The sequence below is a fragment of the Meleagris gallopavo genome, chromosome 3 (genome assembly GCF_000146605.3).
Source record: "Meleagris gallopavo isolate NT-WF06-2002-E0010 breed Aviagen turkey brand Nicholas breeding stock chromosome 3, Turkey_5.1, whole genome shotgun sequence".
Taxonomy (NCBI): domain Eukaryota; kingdom Metazoa; phylum Chordata; class Aves; order Galliformes; family Phasianidae; genus Meleagris; species Meleagris gallopavo.
The window spans coordinates 5,568,438-5,580,020 of NC_015013.2; the positions used below are offsets into that span (position 1 = coordinate 5,568,438).

Genomic DNA, 11,583 nt, shown 5'->3' on the forward strand with positions numbered 1-11,583 from the left:
GTTTTTTCAATTTTGTACAAATTTCCATCAAGAAACAATTTACCTCTGCATATTCACATGCATCCAGATGATCTGTGGATAAGCCTTATTCTCTTTAGTCTAATCAAATTGGCCAGCTCACTTTCTCCTCTTCCAAACATTCTCAGCCACTCCTCCCTGCACAGGCAAGCACAGAGCATTTGCTATCTTTCTTACCAGCCTGCCTTTTTGAATACTTGAAACAGCAAGCAATTGCTCCAGCCACAGTTCAGTCTTGCAAGGCCTATCATTTGATATTTCTTCTGTTTGCTCTCCATTAAACAGCTGGCCTTGCCAAGGGCAAATTCAGCATCCAGCAGCTTCCCAGAAGGGACCCTGCACATGGCAGGGGGTTGAAACTAGATGATCACTGTGGTCCTTTTCAACCCAGGCCATTCTATGATTCTATGATTCAAAGGCAAATGTTTGCCCATCTCTGGGGACTTGAGGAACAAGGTGTCCAGTTGTTTTCTCTAAGTGAGAAAGATGTCATAGCAGCCTTTTGTGTGCTTTCTCATGAGCCATCAGAACAAAGGCGGGGGAGTTGTCCTCGACTGAGAAATCCATAAGCGGTAGTGCTGCATCCAACTTGCTTTCTATCTTACAAGGATTCAGCTGGAAGCCCTGGGCAATAAGGTGGCCCTGTGCAAGAGAGCTGCCTTATTATTTTCTTTCCCAAATACAAGCACAGAAGGGGAGAGCAGAAGGGAAGAAATGAGGGCAGACTGGATGGAAAACAATATTAAGTTGGCTCTGTAATCAGGATCAAATAGCAAGTCCAAGACCTTCTCTGCATTTGGAAGAAAACCAAAAAATTGAGAGCAGAAATAAACCCAACTTGTATCCAGCTGCAATAATTTTTTCTCCAGAATACTCTCTGCCAAGAAGGAGAATCAGTATAATTAAATTATTAGCCTTCAACTAGGTTTTAGCTAAGAGTTGTTTTTTGCTTCTGTCTGCTTTTCTATAATTTTAAAAGCCTCTACTCTTAAAACTATAGTAATCTGTATTCTGTACTTAATACACCTATGGGTTTTTTTTTTTTTTCCAGAGAATCCTCTTCAGCACAGAAGCTGCAGCCTTCTGTTTGACAATTCTACCGCAGTAGTTAATATTATATATACCGCTCCATATATTTTTGTGACACACCATCTAACCAAGTCAAGTAAATTTACACAATATTCATACTCCCTTTTATAGCCTTGATGTAGTGGTTGCAGCACATGGAGTCAGGTCTTCAACACAATGATTCTGCAGCAAAGACACTATTAAACAATTTTTTTTCTTTTTAACCCACCTAAATTTCTGTGAAGCTAACAGTAGCATTTTAAAGGACATATATCCTTTTATTTTTATATATAATACATAAATATACTCTGATTAATAGTCCTATGTTTTAATGCATTGCTGGAAGGCTCAATTCAGAGTGCATGTTCCTCTGACACTTCAACTTAGGTAGTTTCTTCCACACAATCTTGAATTCTATCAGAAAAGAACTGCCAGGGTAACTGCCTCACAGCTTGGGAGACTGAGCATCTTCCTTTATTTCTGAAATTCAGAAGAGTGGAACAAAATGAACACACAAGTCCAAATTACTTGATCTCCATATAAAAATATAATAATAATAAATGTATTAATTAAAAGCATAGAAAATGAGCTCAAAGACAAAAGCAAGGCAGATGTGAAAAGTTGCTTCAAATCTGTATGTTTTGAAGGTGATATTAATCAGAGTCACAGAAATCCTTCAGTTTCCTTTCACTTCATAACTCTTTAAAAAGATACTTTCATTAAAACTTAGCAGCCACCCCTCCTTTCCACTATCACACTACAGCAGGAAGGGCACTGTGCAACTCCTGGCTCTCCGAGCACGTTGTCTGAGTCCCCAGATTAAGTGACATCAGCAAGCAGGAGGTTTAAGACATAGACAGGGATGGTTCCCTCCCTCACTGCATTGCATTCAGTTGGGGAATTCTGAATGGCGCAGAATCACAAGGCCCAGAAATCATCTGGGGTGAGAACGTAGCCCAAAAAAATTCATGGAAGGGTTGATCCATACGCAAAGCTACTCACCACAGAGACCACCAATGACACAGATGTCCTTCATCTGTAGATTACGAGCAGTTGAGATGGAAAGCAAGCACATGTTTTGCACCCTTCTCCTCCCGTGGCATCAGCTACCAGCCACTCTCTCTAGGGCAGTAGCCTGCTATGCCTTACTAAAGGTTTAGATTTAAGCTGGATCCTCACTCTAACCAGTAACGACACTTTGATGTGTTTGTTGTGTTTATGCTCTTACAACCCAGAGTAGTTGCAGAACAAAGTAACACCCCAAGGTCATCCATCTGTGTATTTTGTACCCTTATCTGAAGTCAAAAGTCAAGGTAGACATCTGGCTCCCACATGGACACTGTGCAGTCTTTGCCATGCTTATCTCCACAGTACTCTTGCAAAGGAAGAAGAAAAAAAAAAGAGGACAACTGGACGCCAGAAATAAAGGTCATGTACTCAGACACCACTCTTTTGCTTCAGCTGAAATGTATCTTAGCAACTCTGTGCAGCAACTTCCCAGCAGTTCTACTCTACCAGTATAACAAGGCCCATATGTAGAGAGAGCTCAAGGCACCCCTGGGCCCAGGACTTTTGCCCAGAGTACTTTTTTGTGCATCATCCTCCTAATTTTCTTCATTAGGAATGCAAGCACATAGGTACCCAGGCACTTACTTCCCACTGATGTGGGGACTGAAGAATTCACTCTTGGCTTCCCAGGAAGACTGTGACAGACCAAGAATCGAATCAAAACCAACATTACTTGCTTGCCTTTGGTTAGGCTTATAAGAGTTCAGGTTAACTTCCAAGAGTATCAACAACTTGAACACTATTCCCTGGGTTAGCACAACCTCGAAGAACAGTTGCTAAAGCCACTCAAGATTCAGAAATTGTCCTTATATTCAGGCCTATAGCTGTAACTGCTAACATAAAATTAAATTCAAAAGTAAATGAAGGAAATTATGTTACACAGTGGCAAGAATAAAGACTATAACAGCAGCCAGCTCATTTGTACTCATAATTCTAATCAATTGCAGAGGATAACTATGTATTACTGATAATCTTATAGTTTATCAACATCAGATAACTTTTGTACATGTCAAGACTGAGAAAAAGATTTTGCAGCTTTATGCTAAAAAGCAGTACTGGCACACATCTTTCCACTCTATTTACATTGCATTCTTGGGGGTTTTAGTGGAAACATTTATTTTATAGAAATTGATTTGTTCAGAAAAAAATGAATTCTATGAAGTCTCTATTTTAAAATTTGAGATATGGGCAGAAAGGGTAGAAACCTTCATCAGGCAAGTCATGACCACTACAGATCTTTGTGCAAAATCTGTGCGACCAAAACTGAATCACGTGGGGTAGTAGAAAAGAATTTGCTGGATCCAGTATCTCCCCAGTGGGACAGACTGGAATTCACTACATATACGCAAAAAAAATTTTTGCTTCCCTCTTTATGGTGATATTTTTAGAAAACTATGAGCAGACTAGCTGGTAAAAAGTTTAGTAAGGGGTCAATCTCAACATTTTATTTTTCAGCAGAGAAATTGTGACTTAAGAGAAGCAAAGCCTTCTGGAATAGATGTTCCAATCTGGTATAAGTTAAAGTAGATGGAACTAATTCCTGAAGGAGCAGGTGGGTTGATGGAAGAATTAGTAGTGACAGACTGTATTTTACAATAATCTTTCGATCATTAAAACCCAATTTAACATGTAACGTCATCTGTTGTCAGAGTTACCAAACCTGGGAGGAAAACCAAAAACCTGTTCGTGATGATTTACAGAGAGACATATGCAAACATTCATGTGGACAAGAGATTATTTATATTTTATATTCAGTGAATTTTGATGCCGTAATGTTGAAGACTGCTACTATTGAATCTTAACCAAAACAATGTGAGGAAAGTTAATGAACAACTGTACCGAATGGAATATATCTGGTTTCCTACCTGAAGTGTGTTCATCAATCATTACTGCTGTGCCAGGAAAATGCTTCAGCAATCACACAGCAAAAAAGATCTGGAGAGCTCCTAAATGTTTAAAAAGAAATATAAGCAAGTTACATGATACAGAAGTCACCAATCCCACAGCAAATAGTAGAGTCATACTTCAGAGTTCCTTACACTTGTAAGTATTTTTGTTGTTGTTGTTCTTTTTCCAAACTAACTTTTTATTTAACAACAAAATTGTGGTGCATTCACCTGAGCCAGAGCTAAAACAACACAAAATTAAATTACTAACAAGACTAGGAAAAAAAAAAAAAAAAAACAATCAATCAGTGATTTGCAAAGATAGCTATACCAAAAGAAAAGCAGTTATCCCTACTCAGTTCAATGATTTGGCAACTATGCTGTATCCACATATTCACGTGTAGATATTAATTCAGACTGTATGCAGAGATGTTTTTCAGTTCTCACCAGAGTAGAAATAATGTTTCCAAATCATGGCCATATTTCACAGAAAGAATGATTTAAGCCAGATGTGAAACATGGATTTTCTTAAAAGTTTCTCTTTTTTTTTTAGAGTTGGAAAGCTCTATTTTTCTAAAACATCTAGGTATAAAGAATACTTCAAAATTCCAGACAGAGCATTCTTCAGAGTTGTAGTGTGACTTTAGAACCACAAAACAAGTTTGATAAAACACAACATAACTAATCCAAGTTGCAGTATCCCCACAAAGTCTTCTCTTTGTAAATGAGATACTAAATTGGAAAAAATACATAACACTAATGTTGCATACATCTGCTTGATTACAAAAGTAAATATGCAGTAGGCATATATAGCATTTCTAGGTTTGATAGCATATCACTGTGAACATCATTGGCAAAACATTTTCTAGAAGAGAAGAAAAATAATTTTCCATAAAAGCATGCTTACATGTGTAAATTGCATCTATATCACAGACAAATTTTCCCTCGGTTACCTTAATGAAGGTACAAGGTGCAAACTCTCAATTGGTTCTACTCAATTCTTCGCAGTCTACAACACATGAAATGACATCCTCTGCTCTGATACTTCAGTGCAGTCAGCTTTCTGCTCCAATAAATATGGCCAGCAAATTATCATCTGAAGATGGCTACAAGGTTTTTTTGCTATATTTCATATATTATGAACCAAGGTTCAGATAATCCACATGGAGATATCTATCCCATTTTCTACAGGATTTATTATGTCTAATCAGATGCACATACACGTATGCTTGCATAAAAATTAGAAGTTCCTCTGACAAGGAAAAGTAGATTCGCAACCATTTTTCTAATTCACATCCCTTCACACCATTAACTCTACACAGCTATTTTAACAATTTACAGGACGTGGTCAGAGAAATGACAAGGTCAGGTGATATTCTTATCTCATTACTGACTCCTCATCGTTGCTCTGCTTAAATAAAAAGTCAAATCATTGCCTCTCAAATCAAACAGTCAAGTAAAATTTCCTCCGGTAAAATAGAAGCATCAAAAGCCCATCTTGGCTAATGCATACCTTCTTTTACTTCTACACAACCTGCTCAGCCTCCAATGAGAGTGCCCAGACATAAGGCAGAGCAAAGATGGGATAATGTGTGGTCACCCAGCTGTAGCTTACAGAGAACAAAAATCTCTTGAGCCTCCATGACTGATGATATTGTGAAACAAAAGGATCTAGATCACCTTTCCAAGTGGTGACTGACTGAAGAGAAAACCTAACAGACTTTAACTGCTAGTGTTAGCTTTAGTTAGAATACAACTTACAAGATTGATGTGCATTCATGCTATTAAGTGGCTTTTCCAAGAAAACTGCAATCCTCTGTCCTCCTTTATAACCTGTTAGCACAAACTACTCAACGCAACTATAAAAGACTGTGAAGAACTGACAGTTTTACCTCGAAAGGTTTTGATCTAAAATTTCTACCTTGCAACATACCAAGTTTTTGGAAACCTGATCAGACTGAAGAGAAACCAACACACACAGGAATACTGCAGATTGTTTCCACAAAATGTGAGTCTCTTCCAACACAGCCTCTGCTATTTCCATGAAGTGACCTTTTTCACTCAGGACACTAGGGGACATAGGAAAAACAGAGGACCATACAAAAGGGGAGGCTGCCTTCCTGAATGTACAGCCAGAAAAATCACAGCATCCAAGATTAAAATGAAGTTGAGAAGAAGGAATATGCCTATTTTATCTAAATACGAGAAGTATCTACCTTTAGAAGATCACAGCCACTTGTGACTAATTAAAGCCACATTGATTTTTTAAACAAAAGGCCATCAGAAGCGTTTGATGCAGGGTGCTGGAGCGAGGCTATAATAAAAACCAAAAGGTTATATGGATTCCTGTGCAGATTGTGGCTCCTCAGCCATCTCTGCAGCCCGTTGGTGGTCCCCGCAGTTTCAGAAGGTGGTCCACAACATAGTCATGAGGAGGACAAATTGAAGCCACATTTCTGTTTGTGCAAGCAAGAAAACAACAGGAGAGGAATAAAAGGAGCAGATGAACATGCAAAGTCTAGCATGATTCTCATTTGGTCACAAATGAAAACCGCTGTTGAAGCACAACACAGTACTGTCCCTATTCTCTATGAAAAAGAATTAGGCTTTGACAAAACAAAGATAGAGAAATAATTTTGCAAGTTATCTCTTTGCAAATATAGACACAAACAAGTCTCAAAAGGGCAGCGTCTCTGAAGTAAAAGTAAGAAACAAAAGCACAAAAAAAAATCCACAATGCTATCTAGTTCTAAGTGTGTGCTCAAGCAGCACCTCCAATTCTTACTGTGAAGGATCCTGTTCACACACCAGCCTTCACTCCTTGGCTACAACACCAGGAGCTTCTGGCAGGCAACTGGACAGGCACTGTGGCATTTTCTAGTCAGGGCTCCAATGAAGTTAGCTGCCCGCATACCAGAACCACCTCTGCAGCCAGATGGAGTGAGTGACAAAACTGAGGTTTTGCTACTAGAATTAGAGGACTTCTGTCTCATTTCTTAAGCAATGCAGTCACATTTCAAGTGTAATTACTTATTTTCCTTCCCAAGGAATCAGATGCAAGTTTTACTTTGAATGCTTAGATAATAGGGCTGTTTAAAGCTGGGAGAGTCAAAAAAGCATTTGGCAGCCCCCAACAGCCAATAAGAAATAACTTATTTGGAAGAGGAAATCTCCCATATAACCTCTCTGACCTCCAGCAGACCTGGGAAAAGGTACAATGGCCACTCTGTAAGTAATGCCTCCTATTTTATTATTTATGACATAAGAGGTGGATGTTGGTGGTATGGAAGCAGAGGTTGAACCTCTCCATCAATAACTTATCACATTTAGTTGCCATGCAACAAACTGCATCAGAGGGGCAGCCTGACAAAATGGTGTCTGACATGGATGTGCAGAAATGAATTCCTCCATGTGGAAAAAATTGCACCCACTGACATTCATTGATGTTTTTTGAATGTTGATGGAGACCAAGCAGTGGATGTGAGCACAGTGAGGCAGTGGGTCATGGGTCCCAGCAGTGGCAACAGCAACAGGGAGTCTCTTCCGCTGATGCAGATTTCCACAAGCACAGCATGCAGGCTATTGTTCATCAATGGTGAAATATATAGTTAATGGTAACAGTGACTACGTTGGAAAAGAATGTTTTGTAGCTGAGAGTTTGCTACATCAAATAGGTTATGGAACTCTTTTTATCCGATGCACTTTCAGTGGAAATAAAAAGACATTCTCAGAGAAACCTGCATACAATTTGGAGAAGACGACAGGAAGTCCATGTATGCAGCTGAAGAATCACCATAAATGTTTTTTTGTTTTTGCCAGGAGTTTAAAACCAGATTATACTGGCTGCAGGAAATAACACACACTTGAGGAGCTAGGAGACACAAGCTCAACATTTACAGCTGTTAGGCTCAGTCCAGCCACAGCTATCTGCATAAAGGCTAAAGATTGTGCAAAGTGATAAAACATCAGGAAGCACTCATTTTTTCCTAAGATTTAGTTAAAAAAAAAGTAGTCATGGATTAAAGTGCTCCCATCCTTCGTTACCATTTGAGAAGCGCAACAGAAGCAGAAAGGCAGAGGCATGTAGGGCTGAATAACCATTTGTTAGCAATTTTAATAGCAAAGCTTTATTCTCCCCCCACCTCCTCCATGGTCTCTTGTATTTACTATGGTGAAATTAGGAGTTTTTACTCCGAGTGAACTCCTGCTAATCCTTTTATTTAGGTTCAGTGCTACACTACTGACCCTGCAAGAACATTCATCTACATTCACAGCTGGAGCTGCAGACTCTGCTTGAAGGAATAAATGACTTTGCAAGGCAAAAGCAAATGAAAGGCCAAGGGCTTATCTAAAAGAAAATCTGAATTTGACCATCTTAAAGAACAAGAGGAAAACAGGACATATAATCAGACATCTCATCAAAAGCTGATATCAAAAATATCTAACATTAGAGAAATACAATGTAGGGAAAAAATCTTTAGTTCTATCATACCATAAAACAAATTCTTAAAAAAAAAAGAAAAAGAAGAAACTGAATTTTAATACTAGATTAAATTCAACCCCAATGATCTGCTATAAAGAGAGCAGCCAGACTTAAAAGCGCTCAGCTCCATCCATTCGCCCTGACCTTTTATTATCTCATACCTTCGTCATTTACTTGCTCATTTGCAACAATTACCAAATGAAATACTGGCTCTTGCTTCAATTTGTCAACTTCTCAGTCCATTTTCTTTATTGTAAGTAAATAATAAAAGGAATGCAAAGGACAGTGGAAAGCTAGGTTGCACGCACATAATTCACCCATTTCTGGGCATCAGGACAGGGAGTGCAGAAGGGCATTAAAACAACATGTGAGTGGACAGAACTTAAAGCATGAACGGCAACAGGCACATGAAAGCTAAAAATCAGGATCTTTCACTTCGGGTGGACTTCAGGAAAATAACATTCTTGATATTAAAAAAGAAAATTTCTGGAATAGTGTCAGGTTCAACACTTCTTACAACACTCCTTTGCTAAGTATTCAACAAACGCATCACTTTGCACAGAACACATTTGGTGACTTGAATTAACTTGATCACGTGTGCATACAATCATCGCCCTTTTAATAATATGAAAGCTTGACCCATTAAACTGATCTGGAATTATTTGTACATCCACATTCACAGCAATTTATTTTGACCATATTGCAGAGAAATGTTTACTTCGCTTTTCTTAAAGCTGGGCATCTCTGACACTCAAGACCTCAATATCTTAAATTTTTCAAATCATTGCCTTCCTAATCAAGGAAGAAATGGACATAAAAGCTTCATTTAATGAAAATAATTTAGAAGCATATTTTATTGCTAAGAGAATCCAGGCACAGAAAGGCTAGAGCATTTTTGATTGTTACCCAAATTTTAATTTTAGTGTTCAACTTGCTCACGATCTCAAAAAATAGATTTGCAGCAAAATTTTACATCCACACTGGAACTCTTACAAATGCCCATCTCAAGCAGCATGAGCAACTCTTTACTGAAGCTAGTAAATCAGTAGAAACAAAGTAAAAAATAAAAACCTGTAGTTTTTTGGTGATCCATACTATTTACCATCAAAACAATGCCAAATTTAATTTATCTCCTTTAGGTCCAGGATTTTTATCCATCTGAAGTGAAAGGGTGTTTAATTAAATCACACCAACGATGGAGCATTCCCCAGCTTTGCCACTCCACTCTCCATTTATTTTTACTAGTCCATTTAGCATAGAAGCTCTTAACACTGTGTATCCAAAGAGACCCAACTGAAAAGAAGATTCAGGTCAAGCTGATTGAAATTACCCTATCACACTGGCATAGCTCATCCACTAAGGAAATCATATGCAGCACCAAGCACTTCTCAGTCTTTGGAGGTTTCCCTGCTGCTAGCTGCTGGATGAGGAGGGCAAGATCTAGCAGGAGAGGCCAAAGGGAGCATGGAACCCTTTGCTGCAGCTCTGTGAAGAGATTGGATCTGCCTGACAGATCCTCGTCACACGTTTCAGTTGTTTTCACATACTATCTGCTGAACAGCTTCTTCCTTGAAAATGTTTGAATGCAAATTCTGAATAAACACTTCTACGCATGGATTTATCAGCACCTGAGAAAGAAGAGGTGTAGTAATGTTTTAATTGTTTTTCCTCGTTTTCTCTTGCTTAATAGTGCCAGTCCCCCAGAAGGAACAGGACCCATCAGGTCACACAACTTAAAGTGGTCTCTGCAGGTCAGCTATGCCCACAGTGCTCCCAGGTTAATTGAGTGCAAGCAATGAAACTGGAGCTTGATGCAGAACGAACGATGGATGCCTAGGAGCAGCCTAGATGACCTATTTGTACCACATTGCCAGAGTCAGAAAATTCTCTATGCTTCCTTCCGAAGTACCTAAATTTAAAACAGCCTTCAAATTAAAAGCTTGCTTAATTCACTTAGAGAAAAAGAAATAGAAAAGCCATTGTGAGCTATGATGCACCAACTTTTTTCTTCCCTTTTCTAATTTTGTTCTTTTTATTATCATTATCCCACGTGGCTTTCAGGAAGTCCCTACAAACTAGTCACTATTACGAAGATGGCCTATTTTAATCAATCCCTTGACAGGAACAGCTAATTATCTAACTTGTCTGACCAAACTACCAGATGGCTTCTGTTCTATACTTAATTTTAGTTTTCAGTCAGTAATGTTATTTGCATATTAGATGTCTGCGATGACATAAAAGTAATACCAGTACCAATACCTAAGGTACACACTGAATACTTACTCTACTCTCCCATTAAAGAATAAAAATACAGTTACTTAAAATGACAGGCATGTCCCACATTTTCTTTTCTTACTGAGTCCCTAAAAGCCAGAGGCTTTCCCTTTTGCCAGCAGGTTCTCACCACCCATCAGGCTGCCAAAGCTGCAGACCTCACAGCACACCCACCTGCACCACACACCAGACACTGCAGGCTTGGGTCAGCTCCAGAAGTGGGAGATCAGGCAGGATTTGAGCGTGTCTATTGCAGTGTAACATGGCATGTGATAAAAAAAAAACAAATAGAGGGCATGAAGGCAGCAGCCACTCCTGGTATGTCCTAGAAACATACAGCTGTGTCTGAACAAAAAGCCAATAGGAGCCACCCATGAACAAGCTGAGGCCAAGATCACCCAAGTGAAGTTTTGTGAACAAACTCTTATGGCTATGACAGCCATAACATGACAGGATTTTTATTTTTTCTTTTAGTTTGTTTCTTTTTTGTTTGTTTTTAAAGAGTAGACTGATACAGGAAAAAACATGGCAAAACAAATAGGGTTGAAAACACAGTTTTCAAGCTCCTAAAGCATACTGTAAGCAATGGAAAGTAAGATGTCAAACAGTAATATGCTCCTCAAAATAATAAATATAGTCACTCATCTTTAAGCACCTTCTCTAATAGGTTTTGTGTGTATTTCAAGAGTAAGAAATAGAACCCATCCCAAACTGGAAAAACTGTTTTTAGTAACCTTAATGCTAAGAACACATACTTAAACTGGTAGCAATGGAGGAAGTGAGGAA

At 38.7% G+C, this 11,583-nt stretch overlaps 1 long non-coding RNA gene across 2 annotated transcripts in view; it reads right to left on the reverse strand.

Moving 5' to 3' along the window:
- Positions 1-11,583, reverse strand: part of LOC116216417 — a 182,793-nt gene that overhangs the window by 165,442 nt on the left and 5,768 nt on the right. For both annotated transcript variants that reach the window (XR_004159102.1, XR_004159103.1), the window contains exon 2: positions 4,020-4,100. This is a non-coding gene — a long non-coding RNA (uncharacterized LOC116216417). The remainder of the gene's footprint in view (positions 1-4,019; positions 4,101-11,583) is intronic.